Source organism: Muntiacus reevesi, chromosome X (assembly GCF_963930625.1).
Source record: "Muntiacus reevesi chromosome X, mMunRee1.1, whole genome shotgun sequence".
Lineage (NCBI taxonomy): Eukaryota > Metazoa > Chordata > Mammalia > Artiodactyla > Cervidae > Muntiacus > Muntiacus reevesi.
Genome location: NC_089271.1, coordinates 44,206,954 through 44,226,723, shown reverse-complemented (window position 1 = coordinate 44,226,723; position 19,770 = coordinate 44,206,954). Strand labels below are relative to the sequence as shown.

General features: G+C 37.5%; 1 non-coding gene across 1 annotated transcript; it reads right to left on the bottom strand.

The window, feature by feature from the left end:
* Positions 1-243: 243 nt before the first annotated feature.
* On the bottom strand, positions 244-346 carry LOC136154887 (U6 spliceosomal RNA). The gene has a single exon (XR_010660591.1). It is a non-coding gene; the product is annotated as a U6 spliceosomal RNA (small nuclear RNA).
* Positions 347-19,770: the final 19,424 nt, after the last annotated feature.

The window sequence follows — 19,770 nt, the reverse complement described above, 5'->3', positions numbered from 1 at the left end:
TCCACTCCTCTGTCAATGGCCATTTAGGTAGCTTCCATGTCCTGGCTATTGTAAATAGGGCATCAGGGAACATTGGGATGCATGTATCTTTTGAATTATGATTTTCTCCAGATATATAACCAAGAGTGGCATTGCTGAATCATATGGTAACTATTTTTAGTTTTGTAAGGAACCATCATACTATTCTCCATAGTGGTTGCATCATTTACATTTAGTGGTACCATTTTCTAAGATGGTACATGTGAAAATATGGAATGCTTCCTTTGCACGTCATCCTTGTGCAGGGACCATGCTAATCTTCTTTGTATTGTTTCAGTTTTAATATATGTGCTGCCAAAGTGAGCACTGGATAGCCATTTTAATATACATATTGTCCAAGAAGAAACTGAGACTTCTCTTAGCTAGGTCCCCAGAGTTAGTGTAGGGATCAAAGTCTGACTGCAGGGCCCATGGTCTTTTATTTTTTGGCTCCAGAAAGACTGCCTCAGTTTCTTTCTTTCTTTTTTTTTTTCTTTTGATCTCACCATGTAGCATGGGGTATTTTAGCTCCCCCACCAGGGATCAAACCCTCCCCACTTCCAATGGAAGTGTGGAGTCTTAACCGCTGGACCACCAGGGAAGTCCCTGCCTCAGTTTCAACAATACAAAAATATCCATTACTTCTCACTTCCTCTATTTGCTGACTGTGTTCCTTACATCTAAAACCCCCTGACCTCTTGGTTTCTGATTAACTTCCTTATGCTGGAAAATATGAATCTATTCTTCCCACTTGAGTGTGATTTCTAATGCCTTGCTCCCCAGTATCTATATATTTCTATACTCTCATATCTTCCTCACACCTGGTTCTTAGTCATTGCTTTGATCTGCCTCTTGTTCTGTCTGCCTTTTATGTAGTCTTTCCCTCCCTTTTTTTCCAAACGCTAAACTTTTTATTTTGTATTGGGGTGGCAATGGCACCCCACTCCAGTACTCTTGCCTGGAAAATCCCATGGATGGAGGAGCCTGGTGGGCTGCAGTCCATAGGGTCTCAGAGTCAGACACAGCTGAGCAACTTCACTTTCACTTTTCACTTTCATGCATTGGAGAAGGAAATGGCAACCCACTCCAGTGTTCTTGCCTGGAGAATCCCAGGGAAGGGGGAGCCTGGTGGGCTGCTGTCTATGGGGTCGCACAGAGTCGGACACAACTGGAAGCGACTTAGCAGCAGCAGCAGCAGCAGCATAGCCAATTAACAATGTTGTGGTAGTTTCAGATGAACAGTGAAGAGATTCGGCCATACATATACATGTATCCATTCTCTCCAACACCATCTTCCCGTGTAGGCTGGCAAATAACATTGAGCAGAGTTCCATGTATTGTACAATAGGTTTTTGTTGGTTATCCATTTTGAATATAGCAGTGTGTACATAACCTTCCCAAACTCTCTAACTATCCCTTCTCTCTGGCAACCATAAGTTTGTTCTCTATGAGTCTGTTGCTGTTTGTAAGTAAGCTCATTTGTATCATTTCTTTTTAGAGTCCACAAAAAAGGGATACGGTATTTCTCCTTCTCTGTCTGACTTACTTCAATCTGTGTGACACTCTCCGGGTTCATCCATTTTGCAGCAAATGGCATTATTTCATTCTTTTTAATGGCTGAGTAACATTCCATTGTATACTCTGTCTGTGAACAAATAAATTAGTACATGAATATTCAATATTCACATGCTTACAAGCATTCAGTTGTGTTTGAAAGTCAGCCAAGGGGATGCTTTGTTGATCTGGATGGAATCAGACATGGAAGAAACACATCAGGTTTAGAAGCTTAGAATAGAAAGCTGACTATCCTACAGTAGCAATGCCAGGGAATGAGTGGAGGAATCTGGAAATAAGACTACATAAAAGGTCTTTTGGATCATGTTTTTCACTCTACTTATTTATCCCACTTTAGCTATACTAGATTTCTTACTGTTCTTCTAGCATACCAAATATGCTCCTTCCTCAGGGCCTTTGCACTAACAGTTCCCTCTGCCTGGAAATATCCATACTACTTGTTTCCTCTAATTCATTATGAAATTTGCTTACAATTTACCTCCTTGAAGAGATCTTTTTTCACCAGGCACATAAAATGACAATGCTATTATTCTACTTCTAAACCTGATTTATTTTTTCTCAGAGCAATAACTATTATATTACCTGTTTGTTTATTTTCCTTTGATAAGACATCCTAATATTTTTTTCCATAATGGCACACTGAGAAAATGATACCATTTGAATGGCATACTGGGGGAAATGAAGGAAGCCAATTGTGATTGGTGTTAGTAAGACTGGAGTGGAGAAGAAACTCCAGCCATTATGGAAACCTCAGTGGATGAAACACATATGTTGTGATTCTGGCACCTGTTAACATCTGTCCCTCCACCAGAAGTAAGCCCCGTAACAGTCCTGAAAGCAGAGCCTGACATGTAATAGATGCTAAATAGGTAAGTTATATCATGACTGTTTCTCCATATCATTAAAAAGTCATGAATATTTTAAAGACTCTTTGATCTTTTGTCATATTGGAGTATATTTCATTTAATTGATCCTCTATTATTGCACTTGTAGGTGTTTTTTGATAGTTGATTTAAAATCTGCCTTCTGGCCTTGTGAGTTAGTAGTGAATTTCTGAAGACTTAAAAGGAATCATGTGCATGTCACCATATATGACATCTGAGTAGCACTGTCTTCCTGGGGGAAGACATCAGATTTGAGAAGGCACACACCATTTTCACTTGGATACACAGATACACATCAAGCCCTAACGAATCCTAGTATGTATGCTCCTGGAACATTCTGAAACATCTCTGGACTTGTTTAGTGTATCATTCAAAAGGAATGAGAGTTGGTACATGTCAGATTCTCTGTGATTCTCATGTCCAACATGAACTGCATAGGAATTCCATCAGTAAGTTTTTCCCTTGATAATCACCTCTAAAACAGAAACTTGGAATAGAATCAGGAAGGGATGTGAAGGAGAATGAATGTATGAGGAGTATACAGGAGATGCTGCTGGTGGAGCTTGACTCCCCTCCCTCCCAGTGATAAGGGAAGCCATGCAAGCTACTGTACTTAGTGAAAGCCACAGGCATTTTTCTCATTCTTTATGGGCAGGGTGGAAATTTAGTCTCTTCTAAATTGTACCTGTGTGCTAGGTCAATTAATCAAAGTGTAGGTACAGGACAAACACCCAAACATATCTTGTAAAACTCAATCCATCCCTGACTGCACAAATGTCCTGTCTATCAGAATGTCAGTGACCTGTGTGGATTTATGCATTTATGCACATATTCTTATAAGAATTGTTCTAACTTGAAAATTCATGGAAACATCAGGAAGTTTTTTTTTGTCTTGTAAGAAAGAAGAGATATAGTCATAGGTTTGAGTGAAAAACTTCTGGACTCGAATCTTAATTGTGCCACTTACAAATGTGTGATCTTGGACAAGTTACTTAACCTTTCAGTATCTTGATTTTCTAAGGATAATACATATTTCACACAATATTAGGAAATGAGATAAAGACACTTGGGGCTTTAGTGGTAATGCAACTTTTAACAGAATGAAGAAATAGATTTTCCTCTCTCTCCCTCTTTTTTAAAGTTCTCACTTTCTATTTAGAGACACATTTCTTAAATTGTGTTCCATAGAACAAACATGAACATGTTCCAAGACATGCTCAAAAAGAAGAGGGACCACTACACCCTAACTTCACTTTTAGAGATTCATTATGCCAACTGGCACATTGAAGGCTTAGGAATTATATGGTACAGAAAATCTGTTGATTTTATTTAATTTGGTATTTCTCAGTCTTATCTGACCAGGAGATTGTTTATTTCTGATGATAACTCTTAGCAGCTTTCTGAATGATTCTGTGATGAAACACACTGTGAGGATGGATCTTCTCTTACACTGTTGTTGGGAATGAAAACTAGTACAGCCACTATGGAGAACAGTGTGGAGATTCCTTAAAAAACTGGAAGTAGGACTGCCATATGACCCAGCAATCCCACTCCTGGGCATACACATCAAGGAAACCAGATCTGAAAGAGACACGTGCACCCCAATGTTCATCGCAGCACTGTTTATAATAGCCAGGACATGGAAGCAACCTAGATGCCCATCAGCAGACGAATGGATAAGAAAGCTATGATACATATACACAATGGAGTATTACTCAGCCATTAAAAAGAATACATTTGAATCAGTTCTAATGAGATGGATGAAACTGGAGCCCATTATACAGAGTGAAGTAAGCCAGAAAGATGAACACCAATACAGTATACTAACACATATATGAAATTTAAAAAGATGGTAATGATAACCCTATATGCAAAACAGAAAAAGAGACACAGATGTATAGAACAGAATTTTGGACTCTGTGGCAGAAGGCAAGGATGGGATGATCTGAGAGAATAGCATTGAAACATGCATATTATCAAGTGTGAAACAGATCACCAGCCCAGGTTGGATGCATGAGACATGTGATCAGGGCTGGTGTACTGGGAAGACTCAGAGGGATGGGATGGGGAGGAAGGTGGAAGGGGGGATCAAGATGGGGAACACATGTAAATCCATGGCTGATTCATGTCAATGTATGGCAAAAACCACTATAATATTTAAAGTAATTAGCCTCCAACTAACAAAAATAAATGGAAAAAAATTTTTTAATAAAATAAAAATAAAATAAATTGAATTTCAAAAAAAGCCACTACAATATTGTAAAGCAATTAGCCTCCAAATAATAAAAATAAATGAAAAAATAAAACAAACAAACAAAAAAAAGAAAATGGAGGTTCTAAGGCACCATCGGAACAAATGATCACTGAATTTAGGGGAAATCAGGAGTGTCCACAATGAAGCTACAATATCTTAACTGGAAAACTGGAGGTCCAAGGTTACTTACAGACATGTGTGTTTGTGTGTGTGTGTTTGTGTGTGTGTGTGTGTGTGTGTGTGTGTGTGTGTGTGTGTGTGTGAATGTGTGCTAAGTCACTTCAGTCATGTCTGACTCTTTGAGACCCTCTGGACCATAACCTGTCAGGTTCCTCTGTCCATGGGCTTCTCCAGGCAAGTATACTGGAGTGGGTTGCCATTTCTTTCTCCAGGGGATCTTCCCAACAGAGGGATAGAACCCACATCTCCCAAGGCTCCTGCATAGCAGGTGGATTCTTTACTGCTGAGCCACTGGGGAAGCCCATTGATAGACATACACATCTTGTAATAAAGTGATAATATGGTTTTTAAGTTTGTAATAATCCCAAAGAATTATTAATTTTTATGTATCTAATTCTTTTCTGCTTACTATCTTAATTTTTATTAGCCTCTATTATTTTATTGACTTGTACTTATCTTTTATGTTTTCTCTTCAAGCATCAACTCTTGGTTTGCTCAGTGTGGGTGTGTAAGGGTGGAGTCTCCCTTCTTCACAAAATCCCGTGGTAGGTGCAGCTTCCAATAGTTGGTGACTCATGAATGACATGACTAGAAACACTTTAGGCTTTGATTATAATGAGACTGCAGCAAGTTATTGCTTGATGAAGTTGGCTTTATTAATAGATGAGATAATCCAGTTGTTACCAAAAGTCTGACTTGTAGTTTCTTCGAAACTTCTTATAATCCTCTTATTTATTTAGAAAAAATTTCTGAATCTAATCCCATCACCATAAAACTTAGAGAAACTTCTTTATCAGCACTTCATAGGTTGCCAAGAAAAATGAAGTGGACTAAATCAAACATTTTTCTCTTTTCTTTATATATACACACATATATATTTTATTGAGGTATAGTTACAACATTGTGCTAGTTTCAGGTGTAGGGCGCAGTAATTCAGTAATATATCTCTATTTTTTTTCAAATTATTTTCCTTTATAGGTTATTGTAAAATATTGAATATATTTCCCTGTGCTATACAGAAGGATAATATTATCTGTTTTATATACAGTAGTGTGTGTGTGTTAATCCCAAACACCTAATTTATCCCTCTCCCTCCTTTCCATTTGGTAACCATAACCATTTGTTTTCTATGTCCATGGGTCTATTTCTGTAAAAAAATAAGTTAAATAAGGAAAATAGGATAACAAGAGTTCAAGTAAGGCAAAAATAGATAGCTTCCCCTCACCCACCCCTACCAAAAAAAAAAAAAAAAAAAAAAACAACCCAGAAAAGGAAACTTACAAACCCTGATCTTAATTCTCATACAAACAAGAAAAGGCAGGAAAAATAATAACAAAGACTTGTGAGCACAGAATAAGAAAAGCCAATTTGAGAAGTGCTAACAAATATTCTGTAACATAAAGGTAATTTTAAAATTATATAGGTAGATCTGAAAAGAGAAAATTATAGAGAAAAAGAAAGTGTTTTTCACCCTCCCCCAACTAACAGATGGGGAAGAGAATCTGTTCATTGCTGATGCCAAAAGACAAAGACTCCTACTGAATATTTCATTTTCACCCCTAAAATAAGATAGCTGTGTGAAGAAACTAGAATGGGCAACACCTCCCCACAAAAGTAAAATGAAAATAAATTAAAATATTATCGCCATGACATATCAGGACCTGTACAATTCCAATCTGCAATGGGACTTTTCCTGTAAAGATTTTCCTGTTTCTAGTAATAGCAAGCTAGGTTATTTGGGCCAACTTTTTCAGAAAAACAATGCCAAATTATGGATAAATGCAAAAAATGAAGTTTTTTTTTATAAGGCATTGAAGAGCTAACAAGATAGGGATTTCCAGGACAAACTCACAGGGAAAGCAGAAATCCAGAGAGGTAAAGGGAGCTGAGTGGCCTCTGAAGGCTTTTGTCAATCAGGAAAAATGTAAAAAAAACTTTAGTTTTTACAGCCAGGCTGATATGATTACCCAAGGTGGGAAGAAGTTAAGAGAAGATGTTCCCCAGTATAAGTAGAATTCCTAAAGGGCTATACTCTGGGTCACTGTGAAGTAGAAGTAAATTGGCCTTTGAATATAGTTTTACATTTTATATTTGACATCTTATGGATGGTCCCCCCAAAAAAGCAACATAAAAATGAAACCCTCTAGCACTGAATTTAGCTTGAAGTGATACCAAACAGATAGTATCCCTAGATATTTGGTTTAAGCAAATGTGTACTTTCTTTTGTGTATTTTTTGCACCTTTTATAACAGAGTTCAAATTATTATAAATATATTTTCAAAGATATTTAGCACATACAGTGCCATTCACAAAAGAAAAGAAGCACCATGCATAAGAACAAGCAGAAAGAGCAGACAGCAAAAAGAGATCTACAAAGACTCTGGATGTGGAGTTATTATTTAAGACTTACAAAACAATTATGCTTTCAATGTTTAAATAAATGAAAGATAAACTGAAATATTGCAAACAGAAAACCTTATGAAGTAAAATCAGATCTGAAAAAGGACCAGTTAGAATTTGTAGAAATGAATGTATGTATAGAAATAAATAGACCCATATAGATATATTCATGGATGGATATATGTCTATATATGTGTGTGTTTGTGTGTATGTATATACACATACATATATATTTGTATATATATACACACATTTACATGAATACATTATGGATCAATGCATATAAATTAAAAGACTATCCATGGATAAAAAGATAATTGGGAATTTGAAGATAAGTCAGAAAAAATTATCCAGAATGCACCACAGAGAGAGTAAAGGATAGAAACTACAAAAGAGAGATTAAGAGGTATGAGGATAGAGGGAAAGGATCTAACAATAATTTATTAGAATCCTAAAAGAGCAGTAGTGAGAAAATAAAGCTATAATGGTTATTAATTTTTAGAACTGATAAAATATATAAACCCAGCACTCTGGAAGTCCCTCAGTTTCAAGTGAGAAATTGGATAAAGAAGATGTGCCTGGGTGAGATGTATGAGTCAAGTGCTTGGGCCTGGTGCACTGGGAGGACCCGGAGGAGTCGGGTGGAGGGGGGGGTGGGAAGGGGGATCGGGATGGGGAATACGTATGACTCTATGGCTGATTCATGTTAATGTATGACAAAACCCACTGAAATGTTGTGAAGTAATTGGCCTCCAACTAATAAAATAAAAAATAAAAAAAAAAAAAGAAGATGTGGTACATATATACAATGGAATATTACTCAGTCATTAAAAAGAACAAAATAATGCCATTTGCAGCAATATGGATATACCTAGAGACTGTCATACTGAGTGAACTAAGTCAGACAAAGACAGATACTATCGGATATCACTCATATGTGGAATCTAAAAGAAAGGTTACATTTGAACTTATTTACAAAACAGAAGTAGAGTCACGGATGTAGAAAACAAACTCATGGTTACCAGGGGATAAGAGGGTGGGGAGAGGTAAATTGAGAGATAGGGATTGACATATACACACTGCTGTATATAAAATAGATAATGGATAATGACCTACTATAGCATAGAGAACTCCACTCAATACTCTGTTGATCTATATGGGAAAAGAATATAAAAGAAGAGCAGATATATGTATATGTATAACTGGTTCAATTTGTTGTATACTTGAAACTAACACAACATGGTAAATCAACTATACTCCAATAACATTTTTTAAAAAATCAAATAATACCTAAATTAGTGGGAAAATATGCATGGTCATGGGTCAGAAGACCTATTATTGTTAAGATATCTATTCTTCCCAAATTGATCTATGGACAAGCAAATTTTCCACCAGACTTTTCTAAAACTGCTTCTAAGATCTGTATTACAAGGCAAATAAGTGAAACAATTTTGAAAAAAGAAAAAAAAATTGAGAGATTCATACTACCTGATTTCAAAATGTGCTATAAAGTTACAGTAATCAAGTTAGTGTGGTATTGGTGAAAATACCACACATAGATCAATGTGATAGAGTAGGGGTTCCAGAAATAGACCCAGTCTAAAATGGTCAATTGATGCAGAAGTAATTCAATGTAGAAAGGATAGTCTTACCAACAAATGGTGCTAGAATAATTGAATATCATAGGCATGAAAATGAACCATATCCTATCCCTTACACTTGATATAAAAGTTAACTAAAAATGATTCCTAGGTTTAATATAAATATAAAACTAATAAAACTTTTAGGTGAAATATAGGAAATTTGTGTAACCTTGTATTACGGAATGAGTTCTTAGATATTAACCAAAAGCATGATTTATAAAATAAAAATTTTAAAGTCAGACTTGGTGAAAATTAAAGTTTTGCTCCTTAAAATATGATTAAGAGAATGAAAAGACAAGCTACAAACTAGAGAAAATATTTGCAAATGATATCTGGCAAAGTAATTATGAATACATAGTGAACTCACAAACAAAATTCAACAATAAGAAAGCATATAACCCCTCAAACATAGGCAAAGATTTCAACAGACACTTCTCAAAGGAGCTGTGTGGAAAGAAAATGAACACATATATGATTGTCATCATTAGTTACTGAGGAAATGCAAGTGAAAACCACAGGAAGATACTACTATATACCTACTAAAAGGGCTAATATAAAAATACTGATAGTAAAATATTGAAGTAGATATGAAGCAACTGGAACTTTTATACATTACTGATGGAAATGCAAGGTGAATTTTCTTATAAAATTAAATTTGAACTTACTGTCAGACCCAGTAATCCCAATGCAAAGTAATCCCATTACCATTTACTAGAGAAATTAAAACTTCTGTTCCCACACTAAAACTGTACATGGATGCTTATTGCAGCTTTATTCACAATAGCACCAAACTAGAAATAACCTAAATGTCCTTTAGCTGGTTATTGGTTGAACAAACAGTGTACATTCGTAAAATGAAATCCTACTGAGCAATAAAAGCAAGTTAAATGTACATACATATAATGATATGGGTTTATCTCAAATGCATTTTTCTCAGTGAAAGAAGCCAGATTCAGAAGGCTATATATGGTATAATCTCATCTCCATGACATTCTGGAAAAGGCAAAACTATAGAGAGGGAGAACAGGTAAGTGGTTACCAGGCTTTAGGGGAGAATGAAGGTTTGACTATAAAGAGATAGGATGAGCTAATATTTTGGGGTAAGGGAGCTATTCTGTCTCCTGATTTTGATGGCTATAATACAACTCTGTGCATTTTGTCAAAACTCATAGAACTATAAAAAAGGTGTGTATTACTGTATATGCATGTGTGCTAAGTTGCTTCAGTCATGTCCAATTCTTTGTGACTCTTTAGACTGTAGCCTGCCAAGCGTCTCTGTCCATGGGATTCTCTAGATAATAATACTGCAGTGGGTTGCCATTTCCTCCTCCAGGGGATCTTCCCGAGCCAGGGATCAAACTCAGGTCTCCTGTGGTTCTTGTATTGCAGGAGGATTGTTTACCCCTGAGCCCCTGGAGAAGTCCATATTACTGTATATACATAACAAAATTAAGCAAAATGTAACTCCTGTAAATGCCTCATGCACCAGAGAAATAAAGTTTAACATTATCAGATACCAAGGTTAGAGTGGTTGTGTAGTGCATTCTTTGGAAACCTAAATCTCCCTTACAAACAATGGTAAAAATGTGCTGCATTCTTTGTTAACTTGAACCAGGAACAAATGAATAATTTCAGAATCATTTCTCAGGTAGTTCTAAGTATGTCATAAATCATAATTGTCACAGAAAATTCAGTAGATTCTTCTACAGCATCTCTTGTATTTTATCAGGACAATCTACAGGACTTTTGATACTAAAACATTTAAAAGATGATGGCTCAGATAAGCTCTCTTAGTCAGTTTTGTATTAATAAATAAAGGTTTCACTTGAAGAAAATGCTATGGTTTGAGCTAATACATATGTAGTTTAAAATAGTTACATTACTGTCTGTTGACTTTGGGGCTTCCCTGATGGCTCAAATGGTAAAGAATCTGCCTGCAATCAGGAGACCCTGGGTTTGATCCCTGGGTTGGGAAGACCCCCTGAAGAAGGGAATGGTAACCCACCCCATTATTCTTACCTGGCGAATTCCATGAAGAGAGGAGACTGGCAGGCTACAGTCCATGGACTTGCAAAGAATTAGACATGACTGAGCGACAAACTTTCTGTTGACTTTGCATAGAGATCTGAATTTTCTTTTAAAAAATATCATGCTATCATTTAGCAGTCCTGCAACAATTTTGGAACTACAATAAAGATTGATATCCCTATGGAAACTACACAGCATGTACACACATGCATACAAATGCTAACACACAGACACAATTTTAATAACATAGTTAGACACACATATAAACACACATAGTCACATGCATGCACATGTAGACACTTATAGGCTCATATATAATATACATACATATAAAACACATAGGCATGCACATGTGTGCTCACACAGAGTGCAAATTCACAAACACATCTCCTCCCACTGTGCACATACTTATTTTCCCTCTCAGAAATGCAGATCATCTCTTATTATCCAGAGTATAAAAATTGCATTTAAAGGTTACTGTGTCTCCCTTAAATAAAGGGAGCTTCTGCCTCAAATCCATTTTGAAATAAGCTGGTTATAAGTGAAAAACAGATGGAGAAAAGATCAGGCATTACTTGGGATTCTCAGCTAAATTCTTTAGTAATATCCAAACATAATCCATTTGGGTTTGGGATGTTCACTCTTGGAGCTCAGCCACCATACTGAATCCAACAGCCCTACCTCCCTGCCACCCTCAGCCCTGGCTAAGCTCCCAGCTGGCAGCCAGCACTGACTTGTCATGTGTGAATGAGCCAGCTTGGAAATGGATCCTTCAGCCCTTAGTTGAGCTGCCCTAGCTGATGCCATACAGGGCAGGTACAAATGCTCCATGCCAAAGCCTGCCTAAATTTCACATTTGTGACCAAAATGGCTGGTATTGTTTTCAACCAGTAAGTGTTGGAGTGATTTTCTCTGCAGCAATAGAGAACTCGTAAATACAGAATAAAAATACATTGAAATGACTTTATCTTCTCTCTCACGACATTGTCTTCCCTCATGAGTCTATAAGGAGGAGGTAGGTTTGGAAAAGGGTGCTGTTCTTGTTGTAGTTTGGTTGGGACAATGCAGAAAGAAGAATTCAAAGTGAGGAGAGGGACAAGAGTCAAGGCTCAGAGGTAGAATGAAAGTGTTGAAGAGTAGATCTGTTCCCGTTGCATTCGTGAGGCATTATTTACCTTGGTTTTGGGTGACATCAAGTGCTTTAAAAGCAGAGATTTTAATGAATATAACCAAAATGGGGAGGATGGGGAAGGTGTTGGGCATGTGTGGGAAGTGAAGCTATTTTATAGATTATTTTTAAATGCATAAACATTTAAATATGACCACAGGCCAATGAAAGCTCCTTCCTGGTCTATTATATAATTAGGTTAAACTATGAAATTGATGTTATTCAATCATTTTGACTTACAGAAAGGTCAGGGTCATATTCTTCAACCTAATAGATCGTTAAATAACTTTTATGTTTGTTTACCACATCCATCCCTAGGCAGTTCTGCACTCTTTGGAAGTTTGAAGTCTAGAAATTATCAAAGATATTTTGCTATTATAGTTGATGAATGCTGTGATATGCCATATAGATCTCCCCATCTACTCTGCCCAGCCTCTGCGAATATTGCCGATAGCTTTTGACCCCCATTAGGAGACTGCCTCAGCGCTGCCTTGCCCAAGGTCATGCTCCCTTTCCAGGGGCAGCCTACACCTAATGACTGATTCAAGAAGAAACAGAAAGGTCTGATCTTCTCACTTCTGTACTGTTCAGTCCCTAAGTCATGTCCAACTCTTTGTGACCTCATAAACTGCAGCACACCAGGCTTCCCTGTCCTTTACTATCCTCCTGGAGTTTGCTCAAATACATGTCCATTGAGTCAGTGATGCTATTAACCAGCTCATTCTCTGCTGCCCCTTCTCCTTTTGCCTTCTATCTTTCCCAGCATGTGAGTCTTTTCGAGTGAGTCAACTCTTTATATCAGGTGGCCAAAGTACTGGAGCTTCAGCTTCTGCATCAGTCCTTCCAGTGAATATTCAAGGTTGATTTCCTTTAGGATTTACTAGTTTGATCTCCTTGCAGTTCAAAGGATTCTCAAGCATCTTCTCCAACACCACAGTTCAAAGTCATCAATTCTTGGGTGCTCAGCCTTCTTTTTGAACCAACTCTCACATCTGTACCTGACTACTGGAAAAACTATAGCTTAGGAAATGGCAACCCACTTCAATATTCTTGCCTGGAGAACCCCATGGACAGAGGAGCCTGGCAGACTACAGTCCACGGGGTCACAAGAGTCGGACATTACTTAGCGACTAAAGAGAAAGAGATACAGACCTTTGTTGGCCAAGTGGTGTCTCTGCTTTTTAATATGCTGTCTAGGTTTGTCATAGCTTTCCTTCCAAGGAGCAAGCATCTTTTAATTTCATGGCTGCAGTCACTGTCCACAGGGATTTTGGAGCCCAAGAAAATAGAATCTGTCACTGTTTCCACATTTTCCCCTTCTATTTGCCATGAATTGATGGGACCAGATGACATGATCTTCATTTTTTTGCATGTTGAATTTGAAGCCAGTTTTTTCACTCTCCTTTTTCACCCTCATCAAGAGGCTCTTTAATCCCTCTTCACTTTCTGCCTTTAGAGAGGTGTCATCTGCATATCTGAGCTTGCTGATATTTCTCTCAGTAATCTTGATTCCAGCTTGTGATTCATCCAGCCCAGTATTTTGCATGATGTACTCTACATATAAGTTAACTAAGCAGAATGACAATGTACAGCATTGATGTACTCCTTTCCCAATTCTGAACCAATCTGTTGTTCCATGTCCAGTACTAACTGTTGCTTCTTGACAGCATTCAGGTTTCTCAGGAGGCAGGTAAGGTAGTCTGATATTCCCATCCCTTCAAGAATTTTCCACAGTTTGTTGTGATCCACACAGTCAAAGACTTTAGCATAGTCAATGATGCAAAAGTAAATGTTTTTCTGGCATTTTCTTGTTTTCTCTATGATCAAACGAATGTTGGCATCTCACTTCAATCCGTAATAAGTCCAAATAAGTAACCAAGCTTTAGAGCTCACTGTAGTGTTGACTGAGACCTCCACTGACTCTAAAACACAACTTCTCTCCCCTCCCAGTTTTGTTTGTTCACAACTCTTCCATAGGATTTGGTCTCAGTGCACTCACTCCCTAATAACCTTAGTACACTGTAAGCTCTATTTCAGAGTCTGTTTCTCAGGTACCTGACCTACCACAGTTGGTGCCAGACCTGACAAAGCAAATATTGAGAATAGAATTAGAAACTGTATCACTTGCCACCCAACTGGCAATGAGAATCTCATCATTGCTGATAGGTGGATCCAAGGAAGCTTTTGGCACAAGACAGTGTTGTTAAAATTTTCACTGCTAGTGAGGTGGAATGGTATACTGGTGGAAAGGAATGCATTAGCTGATGCCATGACTCTGGCATTTAAGAAACGTGAGGGAAAGAGTAACTATAAGGGTAGTGGAATTAAGTGGAAACTGAAGACCAGGGCTGGGACTTAATTTTAAAAGGCCTTCAAAGAAGATAAATTTTCAAAAAAAAAAAAAAATCCAAGTTCTGTTATGCCAAGGTCATCATCTGCACTGGGAAAGATTTGGACCCTGACACATAGGCTGGAGACAGATAGGTTAATAGTCTCAACAGCTTAAAAACCCAGGTTACCCGGAACCCTGTGGTCTCTCTTCTCTATAAAAGACTAGCTCTCCCTACTTGTTTGATGATGATGCAGAAACTTCTACCACATAAGACAACCTGTGTTCCCCACCCAGCCTCCCATCCCAGGATATGCCTCAACACTGTTCTGCTCACTAAGCCAATAACCAGGGTTAAGCTATATCATGGTTTTGCCAGGGAAATGATGCTCTCATAAGGTAGGAAAGGGACTCAACCTTGAATTATCTGCAGCTTCCAGTCAACATGTACTGCCTTGAGTTGGGGGAATATGTGTGTGGAACTGGATTCTAAGGGCACTTGACTAAGCAGGGGTGGGAAGCAGAATATAAAGTTGGAAAATGTAGAGTTCATTGATTTGGGAGCACTCTTCCAGGAATCAGGATTTAACTCCTTGGCAAGGACTCCAAGGATAGTTACTTTTCCAAACATGGACAAAGCAATGGTTTGCTTTAAGTTAGAGAGAGACACCAGAGTTGCCATGACAGGTATTGGAAGACTATAGGGCAAAAGTGGGACTGCTGAAGTGGACATACTGTGTAAGTCCAGAAAACACCCTGAAGGGCTGTATTTATTAGGAAGGCTAAGAGGATACACCACTTACCATCTCATTTGCCAGATGTGATGGTGAGAAGAAACCAACATCAAAAAAAATGCCTTAAGGTGGTAGTCCTCTGTTGGCCAGTGGTGATGCTGCTATAAAAGTGGCCTCATTGATAGAAATGGGGATGCTAGAAGCCATGAGGAAGTGCTATAACCATTAGAAGCTAGGTCAATATTATTATGGTGATGAGCAACAAGTTTAGAACAAGAGCCAGGGGATCATGACTTTCAAAGAGTGATGGAGATGCTTAATAGAACATGGGATCACTAGGAGAAAAACAGAAAGCAGCTAATCAACCCATAAAATCAAATGAGATCAAAGATAGATGATCAAGTAGCTAAGCACAATTGCTTCAATTAAAGCTCCTATTTCTTCCCCAGTTCAGGAGTTTTTGGAACCAGAACCTATTAACTGAGAGAGAAGTCACTAGGAGAAAGGACCCTGTAGCACTATGGTAAACATACCAGTAATAATTGTCACAGTCCATTGTGAGAGGGACTCATAGCTTTTTACGAGGTAACTGTACACTGAAGAAGGGGTAATAGCAAAACATTTTAAGAACTTTTGGGCACTAGACCCAACTTGACATTGAAATCTGAATACCCAAAGCATCATGATGGATTCCTATTGGAGTGGCGGGAAATGAGTGCCAGGCAATAAATGGAGTCATGATTCAGATCTGGATCACAGTGTTTCCACTGTGATTTCCACAGCGTTTCCAGTGGTCATTTCCTTGGCCCTACAGGTATAACTGAAATGGACATCCTTAGAGATTGGCACAGCCACAAGGATGAGAGCTTTCACAGTAGGGAAAGTCAAGTGGCAGCTTCTAAAATTGCACCCTCTCCAAGAAAAAACAAAGGTAGTAAACAAAAAATAACGTCTAAGCTTAGGGGAAATGTAGTGGTGGTAGTCTTCTTTGTATGTCCATTTGAATAACCAGTCTTGTCCTTGTAAAATCTAGATATATGTTGGAAGATAAAAGTAGACTACTGCAAACCAAGCAATAGCCCCAATTTCAGCTGCTTGTGCCAGGTATAGTATCTTTGCTAGATCAGATTAACATGATCTCAGGTACATGGTATGTGGCTGTTAGTCTGAAGAATGCATCTGCCTCCATTCTTATCAGAAATTCTGTTCATTGGGAACATACCACAGAATACTTTAACAGTCTTGCCCCAAGGCTTTCCTTGTCCTCTGTCTTGAAATAGTCCAAAGAGATCCAGACCAGCTACACATCCCACAGATCATCATAGTGGTCCACTGTATTGATGACATCTTGCCAATCTGACTCATTAAGAAAAAAAAATACCTGAAATATTTCCAGTGTCAAGACTCATGTACTCCAGAAAGCAGGAGATAACCCCTGTGAAAATTTAAGGAAGTGCCACAAAGTTAACAATTTTAGGACTTCAGTTGCCTAGGGTATGCCAGGACATCCCCTAACAATAAAGGACGCATTTTTGCATCTTGCCCCCTCACCACAAAGGAGCACATCACTCCACAGACCTCATTGGGCTCTAAGGGTATCTGGAAAAGTGCTTACATCTTTGAATAGTGGTACAACCCATATATTGGGTGACACTAAATCTAAAGTCTGCCAGCTTTAAGTGAGGTTCAGAGCAGGAAAAAGTTCTGCAGTAGATCCAGGCAATGGTACAAGAATCACTGTTGTTTGAATCCATATGACCCAATAGTCCATATGATATTAGAGGTATCAGTAATAGGGAAAATTCTGTGGAATTTATAATACTCTCTGATCCGAGAATTACAATATAGACCCTTGGGTTTCTGGAGGAAAGCCATGTCATATACTCTTAAAAAATAACTCTGGAGGTGCTCTGATGGAGATGGAGTGTCTGATCACTGGGATACAAAGTAATCATGAGGCCTAACTCATCTGGAATATTGTCTATTTTGCCCAATTTTCTTTCACAAAGCACTTTCAAGGACAGCCTACCCACCTGCTTGATGAGATGTTTTGTATCTAATTCTTTAGTCTTCCTTAGACCTAGAATTCCAGCTTAAAGTGCTATATGAGCAATAGCGAGCTGATAAATGTTAAGCCACTGGCTCTCTCAAACAAAAAACAGTGACTTGCAGCATTTGTTAATTTGCCAGTTTCCATGTTAATACTCTCACCAACAAGACATGATTGAATGCAGAGTTGGAAAGAGTTACATGGTAGCCACCATTACATAGTGTTTCCACCACACAGATATGGTAAATGTTAATAACATCAAGAAAATAAGATGCTAACAAGATTCTTTTTCTTTTCTTTCTTAATGACCCTCTCCCTGGAAATAAAGGGCTTTATTTTCTTAAAGAAAAAAATTAGATAATACAAAATTGTGAAATAATTAGGAAGTGATGAATTTCAAGTGTTTGTTAACTGTAAGTTTATATAATTTAAAGTTTTAATAATGTACCTTTCACAATGATCTCAAAAACTTTCCAAAAATGTAAAAACTGGCTCTCATGGCTACTATGAGCTAGTTCCATGCACCAGTGAAAGCTTTTCACCCTGTGAGAATTTGATGAGGTGTTGAAGTCCATAAGTAAATGGAATTTTTAGTCATTTTGGCCTAAGGTTTTTGATACTTCAGTGGTAATGGTAACTGATGCTCAGTTTTTCTTAATTACTACTTCAATGAACTGATTCTTTTTCCCTTGAGACTTTTTCAAATTAAATTATAAGCTTTTCCCCCCCTAACCTTTAAAAAAAATTCAATTGGAGGAAAATTGCTTTACAATGTTGTGTTAGTTTCTCCCATACAACAACGTGAATAAGCTATAAGTATACATATGTACCCTCCCTCCCTCCCTCCTGAATCTCCCTCCTGCCATGTACCCCATCTCACTGCTCTAGGTTGTCACAGAGCACTGGGTTGAGCGCCTTGTGCTATATAGCAACTTCCCACTGGATATCTATTTTACATATGGTAAAGTATATGTTTTAATGCTACTCTCTCAATTCTTCCCACTTTCTCCTTCCCTTGCTGTGTCCACAAATCTGTTATTTATACCTTCATCTCTATTCCTCCCCTGCAAATAGGTTCATCAGTACAATCTTTCTAGCTTCCATATATATGCATTAATATATGATATTTGTTTTTCTCTTTCTGACTTACTTCACTATAACAGACTCTAGGTTCATCCACTTCACTAGAACTGACTCAAGTTCATTCCATTTTACAGCTGAGTAATGTTCCATTGTGTATATGTGCCACAACTTCTTTATCCATTCATCTGTCGATGGACATCTAGATTGCTTCCATGTCCTAGCTATTGTAAATAGTGCTGTAATGTACATTGAAGTACATGTGTGTTTTTTGAATTGTGGTTTTCTGAGAGTATATGCCCAGTAGTGGGAATGGTGGATCATACAGTAGTTCTATTCCTAGCTTTTAAAGAAATCTCTATACTGTTCTTCATAGTGGCTGTATCAATTTACATTTCCACCAACTGTGCAAGAGGGTTCTATTTTCTCCACATCCTTTCCAGTATTTACTGTTTTAGAGTTTTTTATGATGGCCATCTGACCAGTGTGAGGTGACACCTCATTGTAGTTTTGATTTTCACTTCTCTAATAATGAACAATGTTGAGTATTTTTTCCTGTTATATTGGCCATGTCTTCTTTGGAGAAATGTATGTTTAGGGCTTCTGCAATTTTTTGATTGGGGTTTTTTTTCTGTCAGTTGCTTCATTTGCAGTTATTTTCTTCCATTCTGAAGGCTGTCTCTTCATCTTGTTAATGGTTTCCTTTGCTGTGCAAAAGATTTTAAGTTTGATAAGGTTGCCTTTGTTTATTTTTGTTTTTATTTCTATTATTCTAAAAGGTGGGTCATAGAGGATCTTGCTGTGACTTATGTCAAAGTGTTTTCTGCTGTATTTTCCTCTAAGAGTTTTATAGTTTCTGGTCTTACATTTAGGTATTTAGTTCATTTTGAGTTTATTTTTGTGTCTAGTATTAGGAATTGTTCTAATTTCATTCTTTTACACATAGCTGTCCAGTTTTCCCAGCACCATTATTGAAGAGATTGTCGTTTCTCCATTATATATTCTTGCCTCCTTTGTCAAAGATAAGGTGCCCATTGGTGAGTGGGTTTATCTCTGGGCTTTTTATCTTGTTCCTTTGGTCTATATTTCTGTTTTTGTGCCAGTGCCATACTGTCTTGATGACTATAATTTTGTAGTACAACCTGAAGTCAAAAATGTTGATTTCTCTGTCTCCATTCTTCTTTCTGAAGAATGCTTGGTCTATTTAGGGTCTTTTGTGTTTCCATACAAATTGTGAAATTTTTTGTTCTAGTTCTGTGAAAAATGCCATTGGTAATTTGTTAGGGATTGCATTGAATCTGTGGATTGCTTTAGGTAGTATAGTCATTTTGACAATATTGAGTCTTCCAGTCCAAGAACATGATATAGCTCTCCATCAGTTTGTATAATCTTTGATTTCATGAATGTCTTAGAGTTTTCTGTATATA